Source organism: Dermacentor albipictus, chromosome 10, assembly GCF_038994185.2.
Source record: "Dermacentor albipictus isolate Rhodes 1998 colony chromosome 10, USDA_Dalb.pri_finalv2, whole genome shotgun sequence".
NCBI classification, from domain to species: domain Eukaryota; kingdom Metazoa; phylum Arthropoda; class Arachnida; order Ixodida; family Ixodidae; genus Dermacentor; species Dermacentor albipictus.
Genome location: NC_091830.1, coordinates 74914713 through 74931795, shown reverse-complemented (window position 1 = coordinate 74931795; position 17083 = coordinate 74914713). Strand labels below are relative to the sequence as shown.

At 48.3% G+C, this 17083-nt stretch overlaps 1 protein-coding gene across 2 annotated transcripts in view; it reads right to left on the bottom strand.

Annotated features, from left to right (window-relative positions):
- Positions 1-17083, bottom strand: part of LOC135898878 (dual specificity protein phosphatase 8-like) — a 134765-nt gene that overhangs the window by 51997 nt on the left and 65685 nt on the right. The window lies entirely within an intron of this gene.

Below are 17083 nucleotides of genomic sequence, written 5' to 3'. Positions count from 1 at the left end.
ACCACCAGCTAATTGTCTCAAAAACTAGCGTTTTTTACATATAAACTTATACATATACATAAACATATACTTAAAACTCTGGTACTCGTGCGCACGATATAACATAACGCACGCGTATGTATTGCGCTACCTATATAGTTGTAACATACATACTATATAGATATAACATACATGACACATACTACGTATGTATACCACGTGCACTCCAATACAAAACAGAACAAAAAAAAAAGGTAAGACATGCTAAAAATACAGTGCGAGCAAACCACCTAATGTACAATGCACGGAATGACAGCATATATATTGAAATCTGTGTTGCGCTTTTTTTTTTTCTCGGCGTGCATTGAATAATGGAGAGACATAGCAAACAAACAGAGCAGCGTCCCAACAGCAGACTCAAACCCGATCGAGAAGGTCATTGAACTATATTATGCACGCGATGAGGCTGGCGCACATCTGTACACAGACACGTTGGTCACTGTCACTACAACGCGCGACGATAGGTTGTCAGCCTGGTCCGATGAATGCCGATCTACATGCACGATCAATAAATACTGCCCGTCAATAATGTTAGTCAATCGATGAATGATTTCTTGAATGCGCACAGGAACAAAACTGAGGTATGGGTGCTGCCGTAGAGGAACAAAAAAAGTAAACATGTAAAACAAATACGACTAAGAGTCACGAGGTAAAAAAAGAAGACTGAGAAAACAAGAATAAGACGTTGATGAACAAGTACATGATGAAGAACAATACAGCAACAACACACAATTCTGAGAGGGAGAACGTACACAGAAGGAGCAAGAAACCATGGGAAGTCAGGCGGAGAACGCAGCTGGAAAAAGGCTCTAAGAGAAAGTGCGAAGTTCAGAAAAGAATGGAGACACGTTTTAAAGGATGTCAAGCTGGAGAAGGTGACAGCTGTAAAGATTTCGCATTCTGTAGAGAGGCGAGGGTCTCCCGAACGAGGCAGGAACGTGGAAGGGCCTACGTGTTTTCTGGCAGTCTTCTGCGGAACACGCAGTGAAACAGAAGCTAGTAGTAGATCCGAACACGCAGTAATTCCGTGAATGACTTTGCACAAAAAGAGGACGTCGGTACGACTGCGTCTGCAGCTGAGTGACGCGAGTGTATGACGGTTATCCCGATTTGAAATTTTGTTGGTGCGTGACGTCAGCATACGATATTTATATATATACATATATATATATATTGTTGTAGCGGGTAATATGCATGTGGCACTGTAGTTGTAGTGGGTAATATGCATGTGGCACTGTGCGGACTGCCACCGCTGCGGCGCGAGACACGAGCGCGGGTTGTTGGTGCGAAGCGCTAGGACTCGTATCTAGAGCTACCTGCGATCCCTCGAACGAGCTACATAAACCCCACTTCATTTGGTGGAGCTGCGGGGTAACCTCAAAAACTGGAACTCCGAAGCCGGACGCTACCGACTGCTGCGACCATGCCTGACGAAACCACCCAGGAAGATGCACCCCAGCCTCCGACGGTCATCGTTTCCGGTGCATTGCGCCAGCGTGATCCTGCCATCTTTAGCGGCACCGATGATCATGACGTGGAGGATTGGTTGTCATCTTACGAAAGGGTGAGCCAGCATAACAAGTGGGACGACGTCACAAAGTTGCACAATGTGCTGTTTTACTTAACCGGCGTGGCGAACCTCTGGTTCCGAAACCACGAACACGATTTCACAACGTGGAGCAGATTCAAGACAAGTTTCACAGAAGTGTTCGGGCGCCCCGCTGTGCGCAAGCTTCGCGCAGAACAACGCTTACGGGGGCGCGCGCAACATCACGGTGAAACGTTCACAAGTTACATCGAAGATGTCATTGACCTGTGTAAGCGCGTGAATCCGTCAATGGCGGAACAGGACAAGATAAAACACATTATGAAAGGCATTGATGAGGACGCATTTCAAATGTTGCTAGCGAAGGATCCGCGTACGGTGGCCGAAGTTATCAACTTGTGCCAAAGTTTTGACGAGCTACGGAAACAACGCATCTTAGCTCGGCGCCCACCGCCTACGGAAGATTCGTTAGCAGCATTGGTTATTGGCGACAACCACGCAACTTTGCTGACGCAAATAAAAGAATTTGTGCGCGAGGAGGTCGCGCGACAGCTCTCGATTTTGCCGACCACGGAGAAGCCTTCTCAATATTTGGCTCCAGCGATCCGACAGGTAATTCAAGAGCAAGTGACCGAAGCTCTTCCACCTCCGTGTCAGCCGGCTCCCGTGGCCGCGCCTCTGACGTATGCTGAAGCCGCTGCACGGGCGCCTCGTCTGCCGGGATTCTCTCCTCCGCCTTCAGCGCCTCTCCAGCCGGTGTTCTCTCATCCGCCCTCGCCTCGCCAGCAGGTCGCTCCCTTTTTCAGCGCACAGCAGCAAGGCACAAATCCTTGGCGTACTCCTGACAACCGCCCAATATGCTATGCCTGCGGTACACCGGGGCATGTAGCGCGCTTCTGCCGCCGGCGCTTGCCGGCCTTCGTGGGCACCGCGCGACCACCCAGCTCCGGATTCCGACCATACCGTATGCCTCAGCGACCACCATCGGAAGTCTACGCTGCTGATGACATACCAGCACCGCAGTCACAGCTCTACAATACTCGTCGCTCGCCTTCCCCTCGTCGGCGCTCACTCTCACCCATGCGTCGTAGGCCCAGTGCCAGTACTACTGAGGCGGAAAACTGATTTCCGCAGTTCCTGAGGCACGAACTGCGTCATCGTCGGAACATCAAAGTCCTCGTTTTTCCCCCGCTAACGTTATTGAAGTGTCTGTTGATAGCATCAAATGTCTTGCCCTCGTCGATACAGGTGCTGCTGTATCTGTGATTAGTGAGAAACTTTGCCGTAAATTACGGAAAGTGACCATGATGCCTTCGGTATTATTGCTTAGAACAGCCAGTGCACAGCAAGTTCAGCCAGTCGCTATGTGCACTGCCAGGGTGTTGATTCGAGACATTTTGTATCCGATTGATTTCTTTGTGCTAACTTGTTGCTCCCACGATGTGATTCTCGGTTGGGATTTTCTGTCGCGCCATCACGCCGTCATTGACTGTGCACGTGCTGAGGTTCAGTTCTCCGTTCTGTGCGATATGCCATCTCACGACGTTAAAGTTCATGATGTTACCAGGATCTGTGTAGCTTCCGATACTGACCTTCCCCCTCACAGCGCGGTATTTGTCCCTCTTTCATGCGCATCGCTTGCCGAAGCGACGGTCATGTTTTCACCCGCTGCCGTCTTCATTCGCCGCCAGCCTATATTGTTGCCTTTCGCTCTCCTCACGGTGCACCATGGGGCTGCAGAAATACTGATTTCTAACCCAAATTCGTACACTTTGGCTTTGCACTGTGGCGAGACTATTGGTACCATCCAGACTGTGGACGCTGACGTTATTGTGCATTTCCCTGTTCCCGACGACGTGGATACTGCCAACGTAACAGCACTGGCACCCCATGTGCCATCTAACCGAGTACCACCGGATGTTTTTTGTCGCTCTATTGCCGCTGACCTCGAGCCGACACAACGTGAGCGGCTTATTACTCTTTTAAATGATTTTCACGCCTCTTTTGACTGCAACCAAGCATCATTAGGCCGCACAAGTACCGTCTCTCACCACATTGATACGGGACATCACGCACCATTACGCCAGCGTCCGTACCGCGTGTCATCCACCGAGCGTCGTGTCATCGCCGAGCAAGTTGAAGACATGCTTGAACGTGGTGTTATCAAGCCATCCTGCAGCCCTTGGTCATCCCCTGTAGTACTCATTAAGAAAAAAGATGGCTCGATTCGTTTCTGTGTGGACTATCGTCGCCTCAACAAGATTACACGAAAAGATGTCTATCCTCTACCGCGCATAGATGACGCCTTAGATTGTCTTCATGGTGCCGAATTCTTTTCTTCTTTGGACTTGCGATCGGGCTATTGGCAAGTGCCAGTGGATGAATCCGACCGCTCCAAGACAGCTTTTATTACGCCTGATGGCCTGTATGAGTTTACCGTAATGCCATTCGGCCTCTGCAATGCACCCGCGACATTCGAAAGGATGATGGACAATCTTCTACGAGGCCTCAAATGGAAGACATGCTTATGTTATTTAGACGACGTGGTAGTTTTCTCCCCTGATTTCACCACTCACCTCTCTCGTCTACGCGAAGTCCTTACTTGCCTTACCACCGCCGGCCTTCAACTTAACTTGACAAAGTGCCGCTTCGGAGCCCGCCAGCTGACCATACTTGGCCATGTCGTGTCCAAAGACGGCGTCCTTCCCGACCCTGACAAACTTCGTGCTGTCGCAGAATTTCCGCGGCCGACTACAGTGAAAGAGCTCCGCAGTTTCGTCGGTCTTTGCTCTTATTTTCGCCGCTTTGTGCGCAATTTTGCCTGCATCATCGCTCCCCTGACGAAGCTCCTGGCTGGCTCTGGTGACCTTCGCGACTGGACTCCGGCGTGTGACCAAGCCTTCACCACTTTGCGTCGTCGGCTTACCTCACCGCCTGTTCTACGCCACTACGACCCGAGTGCACCGACTGAAGTTCATACCGACGCCAGCGGCGTTGGTCTTGGGGCCGTCCTTGCACAACGGAAGCCTGGCTTTGCAGAATATGTGGTTGCATATGCGAGTCGTGCTCTCACGAAGGCAGAATCCAATTATTCTGTCACGGAAAAAGAATGTTTAGCTATTGTTTGGGCCTTAAACAAATTTCGCCCTTACTTGTATGGCCGTTCGTTCGACGTTGTGACAGACCACCACGCGCTCTGCTGGCTTGCGTCACTGAAAGACCCGTCGGGGCGTCTTGGACGTTGGGCTCTTCGGATCCAAGAATTTGACATTCGCGTCATTTATCGATCCGGGCGCCAACATTCTGATGCAGATGCGCTCTCCCGTGCGCCCATGCGATCCGACGAAAGGCCACCTTCATCCACAGAGTGCCCGGTTGCTACGCTTGCTTTTACTGACATGCCGTCTGAACAGAGAAAAGATCCGTGGATTGTTTCTCTTATTGACATTCTTAGCAGTTCTTCAACGTCTACATGCCCTCGAGCCATTCGTCGCCAAGCCACCCACTTCGTGCTACGGGACGCCATCTTGTACCGCCGAAACTATCAGCCCGACGGTCGCAAATGGCTACTAGTCATCCCTCGCCATTTGCGTTCCGACGTATGCACGTATTTCCATGCAGACCCACAACAAGCTCATGCTGGCGTCCTGAAAACCTACGAGCGGCTCCGCCAGCGGTACTACTGGCGCGGCATGTATTCTTATGTCCGCAAATACATTCGGTCATGTGCAGCCTGTCAGCGACGCAAGACATCTTCTCATACGACAGGCCCTCTGCAACCTTTACCGTGTCCTGCACGTCCTTTTGATCGGGTTGGCATCGACCTTTATGGGCCTCTTCCATGCAGCGCTACCGGAAATCGTTGGATAATTGTCGCAGTAGACCACCTGACAAGATATGCTGAGACTGCTGCACTTGCTTCGGCTGCTGCTCGCGACGTCGCCGCATTCATCTTACGGCATTTCGTCTTACGGCACGGCGCACCGCGAGAACTGCTCAGTGACCGAGGCCGTGTCTTCTTGTCCGAAGTTATTAATGAGCTACTCGCCGCGTGCCGCACTATTCACCGCACCACTACGGCGTATCACCCACAAACTAACGGTCTAACGGAACGATTCAACCGCACCCTTGGGGACATGCTCACCATGTATGTTGCGTCGGATCATTCCAATTGGGACGATGTCCTCCCTTTTGTGACGTACGCATACAATACCGCCGTTCAGGCTACCACAGGCTTCTCACCATTTTTCCTTCTTTATGGGCGTGAACCATCCACTACCCTCGACACCGTACTGCCATATCACCCGGATGCCTCTGAATTCACCCCTCTTTCCGAAGTTGCTCGCCATGCTGAAGAGTGCCGCCAACTGGCTCGTTCGTTCACGTCGGATACCCAAGGAATCCGCAAAGATCGCCACGACAACGATCAGCCCACACAGTCCTTCGCCGTGGACTCTCACGTCTGGCTTCGGCTGCCCTTCCAAGCTCCAGGCCTTAGCCCAAAGCTTGCCCCGAAATATCAAGGTCCGTACCGGATCGTCGCGTGTACTTCGCCTGTGAATTATGTGGTCGAACCGGTGACGCCATCTTCGGACAAACGCCGCCGTGGCCGCGAGACTGTTCACGTCAGCCGCCTGAAGCCGTACCACGACCCCCTTATCGTATCATCGCCTTAGGTCGCCAGGATGGCTCCTCTTCGCCCCGGGGGAAGTTGTAGCGGGTAATATGCATGTGGCACTGTAGTTGTAGTGGGTAATATGCATGTGGCACTGTGCGGACTGCCACCGCTGCGGCGCGAGACACGAGCGCGGGTTGTTGGTGCGAAGCGCTAGGACTCGTATCTAGAGCTACCTGCGATCCCTCGAACGAGCTACATAAACCCCACTTCAATATTTATATACATATATATACATATATATATATATATATATATATATATATATATATATATATATATATATATATATATATATATATATATATATATATATATATATATATATATATACATACACACCCTTGTACTTTTCCTTCGCACGCTCAATTAAAATGCTATTTGAATTGCACGTGCCATTACACGCTACTGAGGCATGTAATGGGAGGCTGAGTAATGGGAGACAGATGGATGCAAACAATTCGAGGAAGGAGGGTACGGAAATATCTTGCAAGTCTGCCTACGAAACAGAGACGCGCACAGGTCACGTGATGCTATGCGCTTAGATTGTGCGCTTTAAACCCGTTATTACACACCAGTAGGAACGGGTCTCCCCGCTTTTCTTTTAAGTTTCTTTTAACGCATTACGGGGAAAGAGTTCATCAAGGGGTGGTGAAGCATAACGCACTACCGATAAGCCTGCCGGAACAAGGGAACAACGGAACAATTGGGAAGACGCTATTATGGCTTTTACGCGAATGCGACAGAATTCTGGTTTTCGATGAACTTAGAGCGACACCGTTTAGCAGCCGCCATTCAGAGAATAGGGTTAGGCCGGACCGCGAAGCGCGACAGTGCTCGATACTTAGTATCTCCTTGAATATCGTGACGTCGGCGTAAAGAAGAAGTTGTAGACTTCCGAATTGCTGAGGTAACGTCACTGATGAAAGTTAAGAAAACAAGCAGTCCCAAGACGGAACCTTTGAGGCACCACTATTTAATACCGGAAAAACAAAAGATGGATCATGACGGATCGTGATTGACCATGAAGCAGGGCCTATCGGGGGATAGCAGTGTAGTAGAGCTACAATATCAAATTCAACAAGCTAGTGCTCAAGATTCTCAAGCAGTGACGGACGATAGACGACGTCAACGGCTTTACCGAGTTGGTGTTGCAGTACGCAACAGCAACTTCCACCGTTCGTGTGAGGGGCACAGAAACCTGTGCCATGAAGCTGACAAGGTTGGTGGGCCTTGAAACGGCCAGAAAAAAATCCGTGCAGATTTGGATCAATAACGTCTTTTTGAACAAAAACACAATCAATAATTCATTTAACGTGCCCAGGAACAATCCTAAGGTCTGAGAGCTGGCACACGGGCAAGGAAAATAGAAATACTAATACAAGAAATAAAACATGCAATAGAAGACCAAGCGTACGAAAAGGAAGAGCTTACAATCAACAAAAGCCAAGGCGAATTCGCAACAGAAAGACTGAGAAAAAACACGAACAATGCTTGAGTGAATTAAAATTAATTAATCCAGCCTTTAGGTTATGTGCCCAGGAAACATTGAGGTTTTTATACTCATGCAGAGGTAATCAAACAAAAAGAATAAGCAGAAATTGAAAAAAGGAAGACGATACAAAGGCAACGGGACAGATCATTTAAACAAAAATTAAACCGACACATGTACAGAAAATCCATTTGGGCATAATATTGGCACAGAACAAAGTACACGGAAAGTTACTAAATCAAGTTCTTATCTATCGACAAAGGCAAGGCAAACCGAAAATGAACAGAAGATTGGTAGGCAAGCACCAAGTAAAAAAAAATACAGCTATAAACACAAACGTAAGGGAAAGTGAAGAAAGGGCGAAGCAATCTATATAAAATGTAAGTGCAATGCCCCAAGAACATTGAATATACAAGAGAAAAACAAAGCCGCTGCAACATTAGACATATCGCCTGGCAAGCTGACAATGTACTAGATCAAAGGGCGAAAGAGCACGTACGTGCGTATGGAGAGAAAAAAAAAAACTAGCGGACGACAATACGAAGCCGTGAAGAGAACGACGAAAGCGACTGACGAACGATATCAAGACCAGCAAAGTAGGTATTGACACATATTGAGTACTACACGCAGCAGAACGTTTGCCGCGACAAGCACGAACGAACAATGGCCGGTGCTCCCTTGTGACATTTCTTCGAAATCTGAACCAACGACATAGAGACCTTTAGCGTGTCCGGTATTCCGGCAAGCGCAGGCGGTTTGCCGGTTTAGCGGAGGCGTAAACGTGAGCGGCCAGATTTGTGGCGCCAGCTGGTGGCGCAAAGCTCAATCGCACAAACACAGTGCTAATTACTATGTTCTGCTTAGCTGCTGGCGTAAATTTTCGACAGTGGCGTATTGGTGCTCACAATTACGCCGCTGCCAAAAATTTGCACTAGCAGCGAAGCAGGATATAGTGATTTACTGCAATTTTAGCCCTGTGTTAGTCTGGTTGTTCTCTACGCTACCAGGCGGCCGCGCCGCTCTGGCCGCTCACGTTTACGCCCCCGCAAATCCGGCAATACGCCCAAAGCGCTCCCGTTTACCGGAATAGCGGACAGGCTAAATGTCTCTAATGAGGCAGCTCGGCGCAATTCAGGTTTCCGTGAAGGAGCTTGCGAAAGAAGGACTGCGTGAATACGTCGGCCGACAAGGGGCGGTAGTGGGGGTCAAGTGCAAGCGCTAGAAGGTCGACCACTGCCAGTGCAGTAAGGATGGTGGTAAACTGCCCAGACACTGGATAATAATAATAACATGTTCCTTGATTGCGGGACGTGTGCTCCAAAGGGTTGTAAATCGTTTTTATTACGCTTCAATGCGTTGCCGCGCAAGAAACCAACTGGATTAGCCTGTGCCACAAGGCCGTATTGATCCATCTGTTCGCAGGCTATTTTCTTTCTTTTCATTATTGTGCCGAATAAAACAGGTGTTTGCTTTCGCAGTTTGAGGAACCGCACTGAAATAAAAAAGAACGAAGACGACGCGAAGGCTATTGTGAACAATTCGCAAAATGAGTAACGCTTCGTTACTTTTTGTTGCCTAAACGACCAGGAAGTGATCTCGAAGAGGCCAGAAACCAAGACATGGCAGCGCAGCGGGAGACGTGGAAAAATCGTTTCGAGTAGCGAGATTTTTTTTAAGTCTGTCGAAGAGGGTGTCCAGGTGCGGAGCCAAAAAATGCGCGCACATAGAGCGCACGCCCAATCTGCACACAAAAGAAGCATCCATTTAACTGCAGGGCAGTTAGAATAATGAACACTTCCGCGTGGAATCTAATATGCGAATTTCAGAAGATTTCCGAATATAGAATCAAATATTTGTTTTTTCCATTTCCAAACAAAGAAATACGAAGTGCGTTCGATGAATAGAAAAAAAAGAAAATACAAAAGTAATTTTGTCCCCTTGGGGTTCTCGAACATGCAGCTAAATCTGAGTACACGGGCATTTTCAGATCTCGCCCCCATAACAAATGCGGCCGCAGCGCCGGCGGCAATAAGAACACTCGACCTCGTGGCCAGCTGCTGTTACGATCGGCCAGCGGGGCCATCGACCTGCCCCTGCCTCTCCTGCACCACTGCGACGAATCGCCTCGTGATGCTAACAATGCGTTCCCCTCAGACAGACCTGCCGCGACAGCAAAGCCAGACACGTTTGACGGATCGAGTGTTTGTTGGTCCATTGTCGCCGTCACGGGCCAATGGGAGCAAGAAAACTCGAAAAGGATGCTCTAAGGCGTTAGAGACTTTTAGCATGTCCGCCATTCCGGCAAACGGGGGCGGTTTGGGCGGATTGCCGGATTTGCGGGGGCGTAAACGTGAGCGGCCGGAGCGGTGCAGCCGCCTGGTGGCGTAGAGTTCGACCAGACAAACACAGAGCTAAAACTGCAATAACTCATTATATCCTGCTTCGCTGCTGGTGCAAATTTTCGGCAGCGGCGAAATGGTAACACGATTACGTCGCTGTCGAAAATTTGCACCAGCAGCTGAGCAAAATATTGGGGGCGAGGACTTCAGAGTCGCCATCTGTCGAAAGCAACTGCCTTGCGCAGTATGAGGGATCACGCGGCGCACTCCTCATATGTTTCGCTTACGGCGCTCAATAGAAACACCACGCGGCAGCCCTCCTGAACTTTTATGTAAGTACTCTCAAATCGAGGGAAGTTTCTGACTATGGATATAATATTCTTAGGCAAACTTAAAGCACAGAATCGTTTACAGACACTATCTCTTTACCGAATAAGTACAGTGAACGCCACTGTGCGCGGTCATCGCGATGAAGTCTCCCGAACCGGCTTCTTGCATGATAGGTAGGCAGACACTGAGAGTAAACTATGCGAAATTTGTTGTTATAGTGGGCTGTCTGTAAACCAAATGGAGCATAATATAATGAAGCCTCAATGCAGCGATCGAACGAGCTCGCAGCGAGCGAATGCGCGTCTGCATGCATGTCCGCGCACAATGTTTGAGCGCGTTTTCGCACCGTGCCGTGAGCTTCAGGCCACAGCACATGAGAATTTGACAGTACAATAGCAACCATTGTTGCATAGACGCTATCAAAACTGTTCAAAAACACTTTAATTATAGAGACTTCGACGCCTACGGCGACTGATGTGCCGTCGCGACAATTCAATCTTTTTTTGTCTTCTAAATTCTTGGTCATTTCAATATTATTTCTCAAGTTGCGTCGCACTGTATGCTTATCGGTCTTTTCGGCATGCGATTTCCCTCTGCTTCGTTTTCGTAATCCAGTGCATTAATTCATAACACAAACATGACCATATGCCATGCCTTTTTTTAATGTGCGTCTTACCGCCCCCTTTCCGTTCCAGTAAACTTGCCAGTATATAGCATCAACAAGTTCATAGACCAAACCGTCATGACTTAGCCCGGCAGCGGGCGAGCTTTCAGTGCGCGTTTTCTGCTGCTCACCGAACATCGCAGTCCCGGCGCCGCAGCAGAAATCTTCCTCGCGTCTGTGCTTGCCGCATACCCGAGTTGTAGCCGATGGTTGTATGCCGGTTCTAAGTTTCGAGAGCCAAGCTTCACGCAGCTCCTCGTCCTGCGGCTGTATACGTGTGAATAAGGCCGACACCGGGCTCCATTGCGTAAGTCCGGCACTGCGGCACCGAACATAGCCTAACATGCTGCACGCCTCACCACTTAATCAGAACCGCAGCGTAGGCGGGACTTAACACTTTCGTTTTCAGCTCCCTTCGGCGCTACCGAAGCAGCCGACGCGGCCGCTGTGTCCACGTGATCCCTCATTCCACGTCACACCGATGGTGGCGCCAGCTTCTCCAGTGGTGGACCTTGCCCCCAATAGTAATCCGCTTTATGTTTGTGTGGTTGAGCTTTGCACCGTCAGCTGGCGCCACCAATCTGGACGCTCATATCTACGCCCCCACTCAACCGGAAAACCGCCCGCACTTGCCGGATTACCGAACGCACTACAATTCTCTATTCTCTCACGGACTCCGGTAACCGACACAGCCGTTTGACAGACGCTACAGCTAACAGCGGTATCATCCCAGGAGCCAAGACGCGCCAGCTTGAGCCAAGAGCGACAGTCACCGTCAACGAAGCCCCCTCCTTTATGTGTGTTCAGTGAACGAAGGTGCGGGAGTAATTAGAGAAGTTTAGTGCATCCGGTATTCCGGCAAGTGCGGGCGGTTTGCCAGATGAGCGGGGGTGTAAACGTGAGCGGCCAGACTGGTGGCGCCGGCTGGTGGTGCAAGTATCAATCACACACAGAGTCAATTACTACATTCTGCTTGGCTACAGGTGTAAATTTTCGACGGCAGCGTGATCGTGTTCACAATTACACCGCTGCCGAGAATTTACACCTGCAGCGAAACAGAATACCGCAGGTTACTGCAATTTTAGCTTTGTGTTTGTCTGGTTGAGCTCTATGCCACCAGGCGGCTCCACCGCTCTGGTCGTTCACGTTCACGCCCCCGCCCATCCGGCAACCCGCCCAAACTACCACCGTTTGCTGGAATAGCGAACGCGCGGAGAGTCTATTGCGTGAACCCTCGCCCTCAACGCGGGTTCTTCGGCGATTTTGGACGCTCTCCGATTGGACGAAGGTTGGACGGCAGTTTCCCTGGCCATGGGATCTAGGGAGGACAGAGGGGAGTTTAAGCAGAACTTTTCCGGCTCCTCGGTGCGTGCTTCACTTCGGCCATGCTAGACTGATGAGATGCAACGTTCTCCACTACTCATGTAGATATTGTAAATAAATCCCGTACTCCTCGTTCTCGATCAGAACACGCTCGTTCCTTCAACAACGTCCTTAGCGTGGTTGAGTCGGACGACGGCATGGGCCAGCTACCACTTCTGACATGCCAGACCCCCACGTTTACACTGCCGAACCCCGCAGCCACCGCGGCGGGCACTACGCGTATTACGTGGACCTTCTTAGAAATTGTGCCAGAGCACACAAACACGGTGTTTGTAGAAATAAGTACATCGTACTTCTGCTGAATAAAGGTAACACTACTGCTGCTTTAGTGACGCTAACAGCTTCCCTCAAATATATGATTACCTCTGCCGTGCGAACTTTTGTTCTTCAAACCCGAAAGCGTGCTTTCGAGAAAATTACGACTTGAGAACAGTTTCACCATAACTTGTAAGCAGGGACGTGGATTCTGTGCTAAACAGCGCCGACTTCATTTCTCTTAACATAGAGGCGCTAAAAAAAATATGCGTCAAGGAAATAAGAAAGCAACGACTACAATGATAGCAGATCTAAAGTTCACATACACACAACAACAGAACATTTGCTTCCGAGCGTAATATGGAGCATAAATGGAGCAGTTCACAAGCGTTCGAATGTTCAGGGTGATGTGCACACGGTCGCCCTCGTCGGTGGAACACATATCGTACAGGAACACATAGATAAACGACATCAACCCGATAACACGGGCGAATACGGGAAACACGTCTACGGGGTCACCACTTTTAGGTTTTCCGGAGTTTTCAAAACTCGCCTGTACCATATAACAATAGCTCCTGCGCTGGTAGTACAAAGATGCAGCTATTACTTGCACGAGAAATCTCGACACATATCCAAATAAGTGAAAAAACTTAATTACCTTCTAAATTACTTTGCGGGATATATGGATTTTACGAGTTGCAACCAGTGAGATGTCCAGGCGGATACAATCAGAATGAATTTACAGAACAACAGTTAGGAGATATCCGCCATCAAACTCGCCGTGAAAATGCACTGTTCTTTCACATTAACAAAACGCAATTTTTTTTCATTTAAGCACAAAAGTAACTGAAGCGCTTATGTATTTCGTCCCACACTTTGGGAAATATCTAGAAACGGGTGTCATTCAGGGGATTCATTTCAAGTGCATAGGTATTGCAAACTCAAAGGCTACCATTCATTAGAATATGTGCAGTAGCGTAATTAAGAAGTTCAATAGTGAATTCGTGTTTATTAGTTGAATAGGTGTTTCGATTTATCGGGCTGGTAATGTCCGCCTCTTCGAAAAATTCAAATGCAGGACAATAATTATGCAATCTGCCATAGGCGATAAAAAAAAATCCCGGAAAGCTTCCGTATGCATTCATCCCGTACACAAAAACCTTGAGGAAAAAACTATTGACCTCGACGAATACGGCGTCGTTATCAAAGTTTAGAATGTTAAGTTTTAGCAACTTTTACATATACGCGATTCTTTAAAAAAAAGTGTACTAATGCGCGTGCTGCACATTGTCTTGCAAGTGTTGCTGTGGCCATGCACCCCAAATGCGGGATAAAAAGGCATAGGGAGGGAAAAGAGAAGTTCAGCGGGCTTTAAGGCAAACTGAGCAGGCCGGTTCAAGCTTCTTGCAAAGGGTGCATACGAAAAAAACTTAAATCTATAAAAGACACGACCAGCATTTCAAGGTTTAGGAACGGCCTATAGCTTGCATGGTGATATCATCGTTGGACATTTCCCCTCGTGAAATGGCAATAGCCGATGATAATGATACGGTACAGTCTTTATATCGCATTTATTTCAGCTCCAGTGCCGAGACATTCTCACGGCACACGCAATCACGTGCATAACACAACACAGATGGAAACTCGAGGGGAGCAACCGACGTTGCTGTCACGTGCGCGCTTAAGGCAAGTGCACGTTCGAATCACATTCGGGTCACGGTCCTTCGCATCTACTGCACCAGACGATCTCTCGGATAATGCGTTTCCGTAGAATATAGGGTTGTACTCAGTGGCGTAGCCAGAAATTTTGTTCGGGGGGGGCTACGCCACTGGCCCAATATATATATATATATATATATATATATATATATATATATATATATATATATATATATATATATCTATATATATATATAGCTGCACGTTGCAGCTCAGGTGCTCCTATTTAAGTACATGTAGAAGGGGAATCCTGCAACCACTTCAGCAAATTTGAGGAGGTTTGTTGCATTTAAAAGAAACAGTTTATTTCTAGTGACAACTGGTTTCAAATTTTTCCTTTAGATGGTGAATTGTTTATTAAAAATTGGCCAAAATTGAAAATTTCATGAGAAAATTTCTTCATGAGAATTTAGACATTTGTCCTATTGACTAATGAGTCGCGTGATTCCCGTCTTATAAAACTCCTTGGGTTGCTGCTTCAAAAAGTCTGTATCTGGTTCCCTTGAGCTGTTTTTTCGTTTGCCCCAAAATGTAGAAGTCGCAAGGTGACAAGTCTGAGCTGTATGGCGGATGTTGCAGCGTTTCCCACTTGAACTTTGGCAGTTTTGTATTAACCACATAAGCGACGTGGGGACAGGCATTGTCGTGGAACAAGATGACCCCATTCGTCAATTTTCCACGTTGTTCGTTCTTGATTGCGACACGCTGCCGTTCTGGCGTTTCACAATATCAGAAACAATTGATAGCCTGTCAAGATTTAGCAAATTCTATCAGTAATGGACCCTGTCGATCGAAAAAAGAAGTCAAAAAGACTTTTCCAGCGGAAATGATGGCCTTTACGTTCTTTGGGCGTGGTAAATTAGAATGTTTCCACTGTAAGCTTTGCCGTCGTGTTTCAGGCTCGTAGTAGTGGCACCAAGGTTCGTCCCCGATCACACTTGCAAACAAGAAGTCGTCATCCTCATTGTGATACCCGATCAGATGAGTCAAGGCAGCGCGAAACTTCTCCGTCTTCTCGCGATGGATCAAAATCTTGGGGATCCATTGCGCACCAAAGCGCCGATAACCGAGAAGCTCATGAATTATGGCGTGAACCGAACCGTGACTGAAGTTCAGACGGTCTGCCAGTTCATCGTTGCTTATCCTCCGTTCTTGTTTCAGCAGCTCATTAACCTTCGAAATTGTGTGTGTGTGTGTGGGGGGGGGGATTGCACGATGGTTTTGGCCTGGTGTTAGAATGTCCTTGCAACATCCTTTGAACCGTTTGTTCCAACGCTTCACAGTGGTCAATGAAATGAAGTGTTCAACGTACACGGCAGTCATATGGTGATTAATTGCTGTTTTGGAAACACCTTCAGCTGTCAAAAACTATATAATTGATTTCGCAATAATATAATAAACGTATCCGGCAAGTGAAGCGTCCCGTCGCCCATTACTTTCCGCAAAATAAGTATCAAAATCGAACTTTCACCATGCGACAATTCGCTGCGCCACAACAATGTATTTTTTTTTTCTGTGAGGCGGAGGCACCGAAATAAAAAAAAACGCATAGCAAAGTATGTTGGCCAGAATCGAATGCCTACTTCGGGCACCTAATGGGGCTACGGAAGGAATACCGAAGAAAACGTGAGACGCTTGGTCCACTGAGAACCATACGCATACTGCTCAGTATCCTACAGCGGCGAAACAAGACTTTCCGGAAAGGTTCCGCTCAAGGAATCCGGTGCAATCCTTCGAGTCCCCACAGTGATGGCGGCGAGCGACCTTTGTTTTTTTTTCTCGTCTGCTAGCCAGAAAGCGTCCAAAACTCTGTCAGGTGAAAATCCACTCGGCCAGAGCAAACCGAACGCGCACTGAAGTGCACCTCATGGTGGTCGGGGCCATACGAAAAAAAAACGTACGCGCTCTGGCTGGCTCTGGCAGCCCGCGGGTAGGGTAGCGAGAACAAAAAAAAATTGAAGAGGCTCAGTGTGTCCTCGCGAATAAAAGCCAAAGTAGAAAAAAATAAATAAGAACGTAGTTACTTTGGCTGGCTTTAGGTTCTTGACATGGATGTTCTGGCGTAGGTTAAAAAAAAATGTTGATATTTTTTGATGGGACATGACGGCACAAATGAACCGTCCCAATGCTTCGTCTCATTGGACCTCGCTGCCTGCTTTGTCAACTCATCTGCTAGTGTGTTGATTTGGCTTGTCTCGTTGTATGTTCCGATGTAAGACTTCAGAAAAGTCAATAGACCTTTGGCGTCAAATGTTTATAACAACATTAAACCCACAAAGTTCGGCTATTGAAAATCTAAAGCACAACTTTGGAAATGTCAATGCACCTTTCACATCAAGAGCTTATGAGATTTACACCCATAAAATTTCGCACTTGATATCCATGCGCTCCATAGATTCCGTGGCCTCAGTGAGATGCCGCGGCGAGCCCGCTCACCATCAAAGCGCCCTTGAAACTTTGTGCTCGGATGGGACTGCTTGGCGTTATGTGACTCTCGGTGTGTGGGCGTTGCCACGAAATCCATCCAAAGTTTGCAATCTTCGCGGTTAAATGTCTTTTCGAGCGTCAAAAAGACATTCTAGACAAAATCCAGAGTGATTTCCGGCGCCGGGGGTCGCTTTGGTCGGTGGTGCATGGACAG